Here is a 12744-nt window from a genome sequence, read left to right on the forward strand (position 1 = left end):
GGAGGTGACAATCTGGTGGAATTATCACTGGACTGTTCGTCCAGAGAGCCAGGGAATGTTCCAGGGACCTGGGTTTGAACCCCATCGTGGCAGGTGGTGGAATTTGAATTCAATACGAATCTGGAATTAAGGGACTAATGAAATGATTGTCAAGAAAGCCCCATCTGGTTAGGTAATGTCCTTTATGGAAGGAAACTGCCATCCTTCATGTGGACGTACTGGTCACAAAGGCCCAACAACGTCTCTTCTTCCTCAGGCAGCTGAGGAAATTTGGCATGACGGCGAATACCCTTGCCAACTTTTATAGGTGCGCCATCGAGAGCATTCTGTCTGGATGTATCACTACCTGGTATGACAACTGTACCATCCAAGATCAGAAATTGTTACAGAGAGTGGTGAACTCAGCCCGGACAATCACAAGGGCCAACCTCCCATCTATAGAAGCCATCTACCAGGCCCGTTGTCAAGGAAAGGCTGCCAGCATTCTCAGAGATCCATCCCACCCTGGCAATGTTTCTCCACAACCTCTACCATTGGGGAGAAGGTACAGAAGCCTGAGCACGCATCAGCCAGTTTCGTAACAGTCTCGACCCTACTGTTGTTAGAATACCGAATGGACTCACAAACTCTTAACATTCTCGTGTCCCTGTATTTTTGTTTTTGCTGCTGTTTACCCATTATTTACTTATCTGTGATGTGCTTGCACTGCTCACAAGACAAAGCTTTTCACTGTGCCTCAGTATACATGACAATCAATTCAATTCAATTCAATTCAATTCAATCCTTAGTTGCTCTGGCCTACATGTGGCTCCAGACCCACAGCAATAAATGTTGGCCTAGCCAGTGATGCCTCATCCTGTGAACAAACAAAAGCAATATATTTTCTTGAACTGTGTATTCAACTAACAACCTATGAAAAATCATGTTCTGACCTCAGTTATGAGCAACAAAAGTTTTGCATTATGACCCCGAAATTATTCTGTGAAATGCCGCCACGGAGTTTGCTCTGGCTGTGATGGTAGAGTTCCTTGAAATGCCCCGAAGCTCATCAGCACGTCACCACTCATTAATCCCAGCGAGCTGAGGACAACTTCAGGAGATTAGACATCTCAGAATGGCGTTGACGTTCTTGTCAGCCATGGCTCGGTTGCTATTGGACTGGCCATGGAGTTATGAAGCTCTGAGTTCAAGAGCGTGAGTGTCAAAATCGAAAGTCAAGAAGCCCGAGCATTACTGAGGGAGTGCTGGTTTATTGCAGATGCCGTCTTTCAGGTGACCCATCCCCATCTGCCTGCGTGGATAGGTGTTAAAAAAATCCCATGATGCTATTCCGAAGGAGCGCACAGAGTTCTCTTTGATGGCCTGGCCAATGTTTATCCCTCAGTTAACATCTCAAAGACGGATTATTACATCATTTTCATGCTGTTGCGAGTGGGACCTTTCTGCTTACACAGCAAATTTTGTTTTAACCAAAGGGATAGCAATGGCCTAGCAGTAGTATCACCAAGCCAGAGACCCAGGCAATGTTCTGGGGACCTGGGGTTGAATCCCACCATGGCGCAATTTGAACTCAATTTAAAAGAAATCTGGAATTAAGAGTCCACTGATAACCATGAATCCATTTCTGATTGTCAGCGAAAAAAACCCCCAGCTGGTTCACTAACGTCCTTTAGGGAAGGAAACTACCGTCCTTACTTGCTCTGGTCTCCAAGTGACTCCAGACCCACAGCAATGTGGTTGACTTTTAACTGCTCTCTGGACAATTAGGAATGGGCAAAAAATGTTGCCTGGCCAGTGACATCACCATCCCATGAATGAATAAAGAAAAAAAGGCACTTTATGATAGGCATTCTTGAAAAAAAAATGCCAAAACATATCTACCTCAAACATTAGATTTTTACTGTATAATTGCAAAGTCTGAGTAGTGAGTTGAGGGTGTGACTGAGAATGCTCACTGCCAGTAAGTTTTACTTGAGGTGAAGTTGCATTATTATTTATGTGATTTATGTTATAAATAAAGTATAACAGTAATGTGTATTCCTCCTGCATTACATTTCTATTACTTAGTGTGCATGTTTATATTGATTATGTGGAGTCTTGATCAATTGGAATATTTGATCAGCCATTCCTATACATGCCAATTAATAATTAGTAAAAGGTTTGCCGTATGTTATGCATTCAGTAATGACTATGAAAAGAAGTAATTCGTTGTAATTTGAGAGATTGGTGGAACATTAAGAATTGACTGTAACAGCTTCTATAGGTATGTGAAGGGAAAAAGATAAAGGTGAAGATAAATCTCAATCCATTGCCCTCAACAATAGGGGCATTTATAATGGGGTTAGTGAAATAGTTGACTGACTAAGTACATACTTTGGTTCTGTGTTCACAAACAAGGACAGAAGTAACATACCAGAAATGTCAGTGATCACAGGGAGAGGGAGGAACTGTAAGAAATAATTATTAGGGAAATGGTGTTGGGAAAATTAATGGAATTGAAGATCGATAAATCCCCAAGCCCTGATAACCTACATCCCAGACTACTTAAAGAAGTGGCCAGAGGACTAATTGTTGCATTGGTGGTCATTTTCTAAGATTCTATGGACTCTGGAACACTTCCTGCAGATTGCTGGGTAACTAATGTGACCCCCCATATGTAAGGAGGGAGGAAGAGGCAAAACTATGAATTATAGACCTGACATCAGTAGTAGGGAAACTGAGAGAGTCCATTATAAAAGTATTAGTAGCTGAGCATTTGGAAATTAGAGTTAGGATCTTGGAGAATTAGCGTGGATTTGTAAAAAAGAAATTATACTTGACAAATCTACTGGAATTCTTCAAGGATGTAAGTAGTATCACTGCTGCTACATGCCTGGAAGTCGCTTTGCTTTGGTACCAGATGTAATCTGATGTCTGGAGCAAGGGATAATCCTGTTTAATGTTAATCAGAGCTGCATGGAGTCCCTGTCTTTTACAAACCTTGGCCATTACCATATGAAAATTTAACACATTTGACAAAAATTGTTCCTCCTGCTTTTTCAATGGAGGACCAACCATTTGTGTTATGCATGAGATGAACAGAGTGATTTCAGTTTGAGATATTAAATTCCTGTCCTCTGCTATGCTGCAATTTAATTTCAGAGATAAGGGAACATCATTGAAATGTTGAAGGCCATTCGGTTAGACAGCATGAAGTCAAAGACCACAGCATGTTAATATACAAAATGCTGTGCCATGCACCCCCTGCTCTGATGTACAAGCTGAGCAATGGCCGCATCGAGAATTTTATGAAATAAAAGTTGAACAAAAATGTCCAGATTTCCAAAGCTGGAATGTTTGTAAAGGCTAACAGATGCAATATTGCCGAACCTTTCAGCAAACACCTGCCTGAGCCTGAGCAGTATTTCTCAGAAGGGCTGGGAAAGTGGCTTGACGAGGGAGTTCCCAGACAGTGTTGTGGAAACTGAGTCAACATGGCCATCAGTGTGAGAGAATTGGACTGGGATAGGGATTTGCCCTATAGTGCCCTTCAGAATTGCGTTCAATTTTGGTTGCCACATTACAAGAGGGCTGTGGAGGCTTCGGAGAGGATGCAGGAGAGGTTTACCAGGATGCTGCCCAGTTTGAAGGGTATGAGCTATATAGACAGCCTAGAAAAACTCAGGTGGTTTTCTCTGGAGTGGCGGAGACTGAGGGGAGACTTGATAGAGGTCTACAGAACTATGAGATTCATAGATATGGTTGGCAGTCAGAATCTTTTCCCAGGGTTGAAATGTCTAATACGAGGGGGCATGCATTTAAGGTGAGAGGGGGTAAGTTCAAAGGAGATGTCAGTGGCATGTGAGGGGACATTGGTATGAGGCTGGAAGGCACATACAATAGGTGGATGAGGTGGGGATGAAGGTGATAGGTCAGAGAGGAGGGTGGAGTGGATAGGTGGAAAGGAAGATAGGCAGGTAGGACAGGTCATGAGGATGGTGCTGAGCTGGAAGTTTGGAACTGGGGTGAGGTGGGGAAGGGGAAATGAGGAAACTGATGAAGTTCACATTGATGCCATGGGGTTGAAGTGTTCCGAGGTGGAAGATGAGGCGTTCTTCTTCCAGGCGTTGGGTGGTGAGGGAGTGGTGGTGAAGAAGGTTCAGGACTTCCATGTTCTCAGCAGAGTGGGAGGGGGAGTTGAAATGTTAGGCCACAGGGCGGTGGGGTTGATTGGTGCGGGTGTCCTGGAGATGTTCCCCAATGTGCTCTGCGAGATGGCTTCCAGTCTCTCCAATGTAGAGGAGACCGCATCGGGAGCAATGGATACAATAAATGATATTGGTGGATGTGCAGATAAAACTTTGATGGATGTGGAAGACTCCTTTAGGACCTTGGATAGAGGTGAGGGAGGAGGTGTTGGCACAGGTTTTGCAATTCCTGCGGTGGCAGGGGAAGGTGCCAGGATGGGAGGGTGGGTTGTAGTGGAGCATGGACTTGACCAGGTAGTCATGGAGGGAATGGTCTTTGCAGAAGGTGGAAAGGGGTGGGGAGGGAAATATATCCCTGGTGGTGGGGTCATTTGGAGGTGGTGGAAATGTCGGCGGATGATGCGGTTTATGCAAAGCGAGGTAGGGTGGAAGGTGAGCACCGAGGGGGTTCTGTCCCCATCATCTGCCGAAATTTCTGCCACCTCCAAACGAACTCCCTTACCAGGGATTATATTTCCCTCCCCACCCCTTTTTCGCTTTCTGCAAAGACCATTCCCTCCATGACTACCTGGTCAGGTCCACACCCCCCAAAAACCCACCTTCCCCTCCTAGCCATTGCAGGAATTGCAAAACCTGTGCCCAGACCCCCTCCCTCATCTTCATCCAAGGCCCCAAAGGAGCCTTCCACATCCATCAAAGTTTCACCTGCACATCCACTAATGTCATTTATTGTATCCGTTGCTCCCAATGCGGTCTCCTCTACATTGGGGAGACTGGGCGCCTCCTAGAAGAGCGCTTTAGGGAACATCTCCAGGACACCTGTACCAATCAACTACACCGCCCCGTGGCCCAACATTTTAAATTCCCCTCCCACTCTGCCGAGGACATGCAGGTCCTGGGCCTCCTCCACCGCCACTCCCTCACCAATCGATGTCTGGAGGAAGAACGCCTCATCTTCTGCCTGGGAACACTTCAGCTCCAGGGCATCAAAGTGGACTTCACCAGTTTCTTCATTTCCCCTCCCCCCACTTACCCCAGTTCTGACCTCTCAGCTCAGCACCATCCTCATGACCTGTCCCACCTGCCAATCTCCCTTCGCACCTATCTGCACCACCCTCCTCTCTGACCTATCACCTTCATCCCCACCCCCATCCACCCATTGTACCCGTTGCTACCTTCTCCCTAGTTCCACCGCCCTCCCATTTATCTCTCCACCCTGGAAGCTCCCTGCCTCCATTTCTGATGAAGGGCTTTTGCCGGAAACGTTGATTCTCCTGCTCCTCAGATGCTGCCTGACCTGCTGTGCTTTTCCAGCACCACTCTAATGTAGACTCCGGTTTGCAGCATCTGCAGTACCCATTTTTCCCTCTGGTGGTTTCATACACAGTCAGGCATACTTCTCGAGTGACCAGACCAGAGGCCTGGCAATAGCTGGAAAGTCTCCGCAGTGAGCTTCTCTCCAAATGTATCTTGGCTCTGTCCCAATCTGCTGCTCTCCTTGAGAAAGCAATTTATACAATCAAATGGAAATGGTGATAGCCTGGCTCCTTAGCCCGAAAAATAATTCAATATCTCAACATTATAAATCACAGTGAAAAAGACAAAACAGTGGAAGTTATACCCTTTAGTGCAGTAAAGTTATTTATGTAGTAAAGTGCCAAACAAGTGCTTCTGACTGAGACCGTCTCCATCTGAGTGAGGTGAGATCTTCAATAGCAATTTACAATCACAAGGAAAGATTCAAACCAAACAGCAACAGCGGCAGCGATGGAAACACTGCAGTGCGATGATCTAGGATCAGATTAAACTCTTTTCAGTCAGCTCAGTTGGCTGCACAGCTGGTTCGTAATGTGAGGTTTTGCCAACAATTCAATTCCTGTACTGGCTGAGGTGACCACAAAGAGTTATGGAGTCATACAGCATGGAAACAGACCCTTCGGTCCAACTTGTCCATGCTGACCAAGTTTCTCAAACTAACCTCCTCCAATTTGCCTTCATTTGGTCCATAGGCCTCTAAATGTTTCCTCTTAATGTACCTGTCCAAATGTTTTTTTAAATGTTGTAACCGTACCTCCATCTACCACTTCCCCTGGTGCTTCACTCCACATTCTGGATCAGTGGTGCTGGAAGAGCACAGCAGTTCAGGCAGCATCCAACGAGCAGCGAAATCGACGTTTCAGGCAAAAGCCCTTCATCAGGAATAAAGGCAGTGAGCAGGAAGCATGGAGAGATAAACTAGAGGGAGGTGGGGGTGGGGTTTACCGCTTCACTCCACATACAAGTCCCCCACCCTCTGTCTGAAAAGGTTGCCCCTTGGGTTCCTTTTAAATTTTTCTCTTCTCGCCTTAAAAATGTGCCCTCTAGCTTTGGACTCCCCTACCATTGGGGAAATATCTTGGCTATTCATCTTATTTGGAAAGGTCCTACCTTCTCACCCTCACCCCTCGCCTGAGGTGTGGTGACCCTCAGGTTAAACCAGCACCAGTCGTCTCTCTGTAACATAAGAACAGCGTTATGGTCCACAGGAATGAGGGCAACTTTACCCTTTACTTTTACTATCTTTTAGCGCTATTCAATGCTTCCACAAGTGACACTGACGCAAGTCTTAAATTCCATGCAAACCCAAATTAGTTGCGAGGAGTCAGGGTCTTTCTTATGCAAAGCGAAATGGATGGATCATGGCTGTGCAGTTAGGTTTGCTTCCTAACTTGGAGCTGCCCGCATGACAGCTCTTGGCTATCTGAGAGTATATACAGTACAAGCAGAGAGGCTATTGTAACACAGGGGTAGTGTTCCTACCTCTGAGCCAGGAAATCAGGGTTGAAGTCCCAGCTGCTCAAGCGGTATGGCGCAACAGCTCTGAATAGGTCAGTTAGGTAAATATCTGTGTGAAAGTAGGAGGGATGAGAAAATGTTGGTGGAGAACAAAGCAAGAATTTTGCGCTCTCACTATCTGCAGTTTCCACTTTGCAGCCGCATTATAGCAGTCTCTTACCACTGGTCCGCACAACGTCTGCAGCATTGGAAATCTCGTGTTCTGTGGCTGATAGTTCAGTCATTCAGCAGTGTATTAGGGATGAGGGCATGAATTGAACCTTTTCCATTTCTCCTGCTCTTCCTCCGATAATTACGGGACTTGTACCAGCAAGACAGTGGGAACTATATCATTTCTGCTTGACCAAGTTGGAGGTCTGTGCAGACAGAGAGAAGTGAAGGAGGCATTGGTAGGCATGTCAAGGTGAGATGGAGACTGGGAAGATTAGGTAAGAGCCAGTGTTGCTGGGTGAGTGATGGGAGTTTGGGGGCTGAAGAGTCATGGAGTCATGTAGCACAGAACCAGACTGTTCGGTCCAACCCGTCCGTGCCGAACATGTTCCCAAACTAAACTAATCCCACCTGCCTGTGCTTAGCCCACATCCCTCCAAATATTCCCTATTCATGCACTTACCCTTTTTAAATGTTGTAACTGTATCCGCACCACTTTCTCTGGAAGTTCATTCCACACACAAATCACTCTCTGCGTTAAAAAAAGTCTTTTTTACATTTTTCTCCCCTCCTCTTAAAAATAAGTCCCACAGTCTTGAACTCCCCACACCCTAGGGAAAAGACAGCTGCCATTCACCCCTCATGATTTTATAAACCTCCCCAAGTCATTCCCCAAACTCCTACATTTCAGTGAAAAAAGGTCCCAGCCTATCCAGCCTTTCCTTATAACTCAATCCTGGCAACATCCTGGTAAATCTCTTCTGAACCCGCTCCAGATTGATAACATCTTTCCAATACTCAGCAGTTGGTTGAGTATTGCTTGTGAGGTATCATCATAGAGTTATAGAGATCTATAGCGCAGAAAAAAATAAACTTTTCAACCCATTAAACAACCCCCTAAACTAGCCTAATCCCATTTTCTAGCACTTGACTCACAGTCTTACATACCTTGGCATTGCAAGTGAACAACTTAGACACTTGTTCAGTGTTATGAGGGTTTCTGCCTCTCCCACTCTTACAGGCAGTGAGCTCCAGATTCCCACCACCCTCTCAGTGACAAACCTTTTTCTCACCTCGCCTCTAAACCTTCTTCTCCTTGCCTTAAATTTTACCCTACCGCCGAGTCACTGATTACCCCCATCAAAGGGGAGAGTGTCTTCCTGCCTACTGTATCCCTGTCCTTCGTCATTTTACAAATCTCAGTCGGGTCCCCTCTCATCTCCTCTGATCTAACTTCAGTCAATCCGACAAAGTAAAGCTAAGAAAAGTGAAGGCCAGAAATCTGAAACAAAAACAGAATTTGCTGGAGAAACTCATCAGACTTGGCCCCAACTGTGTAGAGAAAGCAGGGTGAATGTTTCGAGTCCTTCTTCCCGTTAACATTGACTCTGCTTTCTCTGCACAGATACTCCCAGACCCGCTGAGCTTCTCGAGCAATTTCTGTTTGTGTCCCGTTAAGTCCAATCTTCTTTATAACTGGAACTCTCCAGCCCAAACAACATCATTTTGAATCTCCTCTGCACCATCTCCAGTGCTATCACATCACTGCGAAAATATATATTCTAGAACTGCACACAATTCTCTACAGTTTATACAGTATTATCTGCCTATTCTTAAAGCTCTATACTTTGGTCATGTGCCCCGTTAACTTTGTTACCCACCTGTCCTGACACCTTGAGGGACTGGTGAACATGTGCTCCAAGCACCCTCTGATCCATGGTTCACCATGCATGGAATCATTGAACCCCTACTTTGTGGTAGGAGGCCATTCAGCCCATTGAGTTCATATTGTCCCTCCAAAGAGCATCCCACACAGATCCATCCCCTTACCCTATGACTACAACCCTGCATCTCCCATAGCTAATCCCCCTAAACTAGACATGTCTGGACACTACATGCACTGTCCACCTAACCCACACACCTTCGCATTCCCTTACCTTCTGTCATGGGAAGATGTATTCACTTACCTTGTCTGTATGTGAGGTCATTAAGCTTTTATTGATTCAGTTGCCAGTCTCTTTGCAAACACCTCTCAGGGCTGCATGGTCACCTTTGGGAGTTTCCTGTCGGTTTACAGAAAGAATTACCCTTTCCTGGATTCCTCGTTTCTCAGCAATACCTCTAACATGAATTGGTTCTTTGGATGCAATATTACTGAATCTGTAACTCCTCTCTGGTAGCTGCTGAATTATTTCCAGTAATCTATTATTCAGAATTATGATAATCACCAGTAAAGACGGTTCCTGCAGCCAGGCGTGTCTCATTGAAATGTCATCCACTTATACCTTTTTTTCGGAAACATTAGTCTAGGAGGCATAACAAGTAATTCAGATGAGAACAAGGAAGTACTGAGGTTTAAATGTGTGGCCATCCACTTTCGATCCAGGAAAGACAAAGGAATTTCTGACTAGTGACAAACTAGTAACCGGAGGAACAATAATCCCTACAAAATGGTGGAATGGGCACAAAGCAATTGTATAGAAAAGCTGATTAAATTGGTTCCTTTTAAAATGTAAATACATTTGCATCTGGGAAAAAAGTTATCCACAAAGGAAAGTATCTTTTAAAAATGATCTTTGCTGCAACTAACCAAGCAGGTCAATTGGTGACTGAAAGGTACTGGAGTCCAAAGGGAAAGACATTTTGTCTTCACTTGTGTCGACCTTTAGACAAATGCCATCTGGATTATTACATTCAACCTGGCAACCACATCTCAAGATGTGGCTGAGTGAATGCAAAACAGACTAAGCAGAACAACTATTCAGGGTAGGTTCCATAAACCTGTTCTCTCTGTTGCAGGGAGCTTGAAGGCTGATCTAGTTAAGTAATTCATTTTTTTCTATTCATTCACAGGGAAGTGGGCTTCACTGTCTGTGCTGTATTTTTTGCCCATCCCTAGTTGCCATAGACCATAAGACGTAGGAGCAGAAATTAGGCCATTCAGCCTATCGGGTCTGCTTTACCATTCAATCATGGCTGATAAGTTTCTCATTTCTGATGAAGGGGTTTATGCCAGAAACATCACTTCTCCTGCTCCTCGGATGCTGCCTGACCTGCTGTGCTTTTCCAGCACCACACTCTCGATTCTGATCACCAGCATCTGCAGTCCTCACTTTCTCTTCCCTGATAAGTTTCTCAACTCCATTCTCCCACTCTTCACACTCTTCACACTCAAGACCCTATCTATCTCAGTCTTAAATATATTCATCATTTGGAGAGGCCGGTGTTGGACTGGGGTGTACAAAGTTAAAAATCACACAACATCAGGTTATAGTCCAACAGGTTTAATTGGAAGCACTAGCTTTTGCAGCGTCACTCCATCAGGTGGTTGTGAAGTACACAATTGTAAGACACAGAATTTATAGCAAACGTTTTCAGTGTGATGTAACTGAAATTATACATTGAAAAATACCTTGATTGTTTTTTGAGTCTTTCATCTGTTCAAATACCATGATAGTTTCACTTCTTTCTTAAATCGCAAACTTTTTTCTAAAAGTTACATTTTAAGGTAACTGTAACAATTGGTGTCAGCCAGACAATATATTGAAGGTGTTAGTCCCCTGTGTTCCCTGTCTCTGCCATAATGTTTAGACTGATTCTAATCCATAAAGTGAGATAATAGAGTCTTACATGAATTCATGCAGTTTTTGAGCAAGGTACAAAGTAACTCTGCAGGTACAAATTCACTCCACAACTGTGTGTGTGTGTGTGTGTAGTGCAATGGTGGTCACCTGTAGTGTGACATGAACCCAAGGTCCTGGTTAAGGCCCTCCCTATGGGTACGGAACTTAGCTATCAGCCTCTGATGGGCCACTTTTCGCTGTTGCCTGTCCCGAAGTCCGCCTTAGAGAATGGTCACCCGAAGGTCCGAGGTCAAATGTCCTGGACCGCTGAAGTGTTCCCCAACTGGGAGGGAACACTCCTGTCTTTTGATTGTTGTGCAGTGCCCATTCATCTGGCTACCACCATTGCACTATACATACACAGACACTCTTACACACACCCACACACACTGGCACTCCTATACACACACATAAACACGGATGCATATATACACAGACACGCACACATGCACTTACACACACCCTTACAGGCACACACAATCCCACACTCACACATGCATCCTCTCACAGACGTAGACCACTCTACACACACACACACACACACACACACACACACACACACACACACACACACACACACACACACACACACACACACACTCACAACCCTCCACACCAGACACACACACACACACACACTCCTACAGACACACACACTCCCACGCTCAGACATGCATCCTCTCACAGACATAGACCACTCTACACTCACACACATATATTCACTCTCTCACACACACAACCCCCACACCAGACACACACACACACACTCCTACAGACACACACACTCCCACACTCACACATGCACCCTCTCACAGACTTACATACACATACATATACACTCTCTCTCACACCTCCAAACCCCCACCCCGGACAGACAGACAGACACACACACACACACAAACACACACATACCCACCCACATACACATATACATTTGTGGGGTGAATTTGTACTTGCAGAATTACATTGTATTTTACTCAAATACTGCATGAATTCAGCTAAGACTCTGTTATCTCACTTTATAGATTAGAATCAGTCGAAACATTATGGCACAGACAGGGAACACAGGGGACCAACACCTTCAACATATTGTCTGGCTGACACGAATTGTTACAGTCACCTTAAAATGTAACTTTTAAAAAAGGTTTTGTGATTTACACATGAAAGAAGTGAAACTATCATGGTATTCGAACAAATGAAAGACTCAAAAAACAATCAAGGTATTTTTCAATGTATAATTGTAGTTACATCACACTGTAAACGTTTGCTATAATTTCTGTGCCTTACAACCACCTGATGAAGGAGCGACACTGCGAAAGCTAGTGCTTCCAATTAAACCTGTTGGACTATAACCTGCTGTTGTGTGATTTTCAACTTAAATAAACTCAATGACCTGACTGCCACAGCCTTCTGTAGCAATGAGTTCCATAGCTTCACCACTCTCTGACTGAAGAGCTTTCTCCTTATTTCTGTTCTGAAAGGTTTTCCCTTTACTCTAAGGCTATGCCCTCAGATCCACGTTCTCCCCTACCAATGGAAACATCTTCCCAACAGCCTCTCTGTCTAGGCATCCTCTCTGTCCACTCTGTTCAGTATTCTGTAAGTTTCAATTGGATCCTCCCTCATCCTTGTAAACTCCATTGAGGATAAACCCAAGAGTCCTCAAAAGTTCCTCGTACATGAAGCTTTTCATTCCTGGGACCATTCTCGTGAACCTCCTCTGAACACACTCACATGCCAGTACATCCTTCCTGAGATATGGGGCTGTAAACTCTGCACAAATGTGCTCTGACCAGAGCCTTATAGAGCCTTGGAAGTACATCCCTGCTTTTATGTTCAAGTCCTCTCAAAATAAATTTCATTGTAACCTTCAGAAAGTGGCAGTGAGTTGTCTTCTGGAACTTACAGATTGCAGGTACATTCTCAGTGCTATTACAAAGGGAGTCCCA

At 44.8% G+C, this 12744-nt stretch overlaps 1 protein-coding gene across 1 annotated transcript in view; it reads left to right on the top strand.

Annotated features, from left to right (window-relative positions):
- gsg1l (gsg1-like) overlaps positions 1–12744 on the top strand; it is a 235263-nt gene that overhangs the window by 113053 nt on the left and 109466 nt on the right. The window lies entirely within an intron of this gene.

Source organism: Hemiscyllium ocellatum, chromosome 20 (genome assembly GCF_020745735.1).
Source record: "Hemiscyllium ocellatum isolate sHemOce1 chromosome 20, sHemOce1.pat.X.cur, whole genome shotgun sequence".
Taxonomy (NCBI): Eukaryota; Metazoa; Chordata; class Chondrichthyes; order Orectolobiformes; family Hemiscylliidae; genus Hemiscyllium; species Hemiscyllium ocellatum.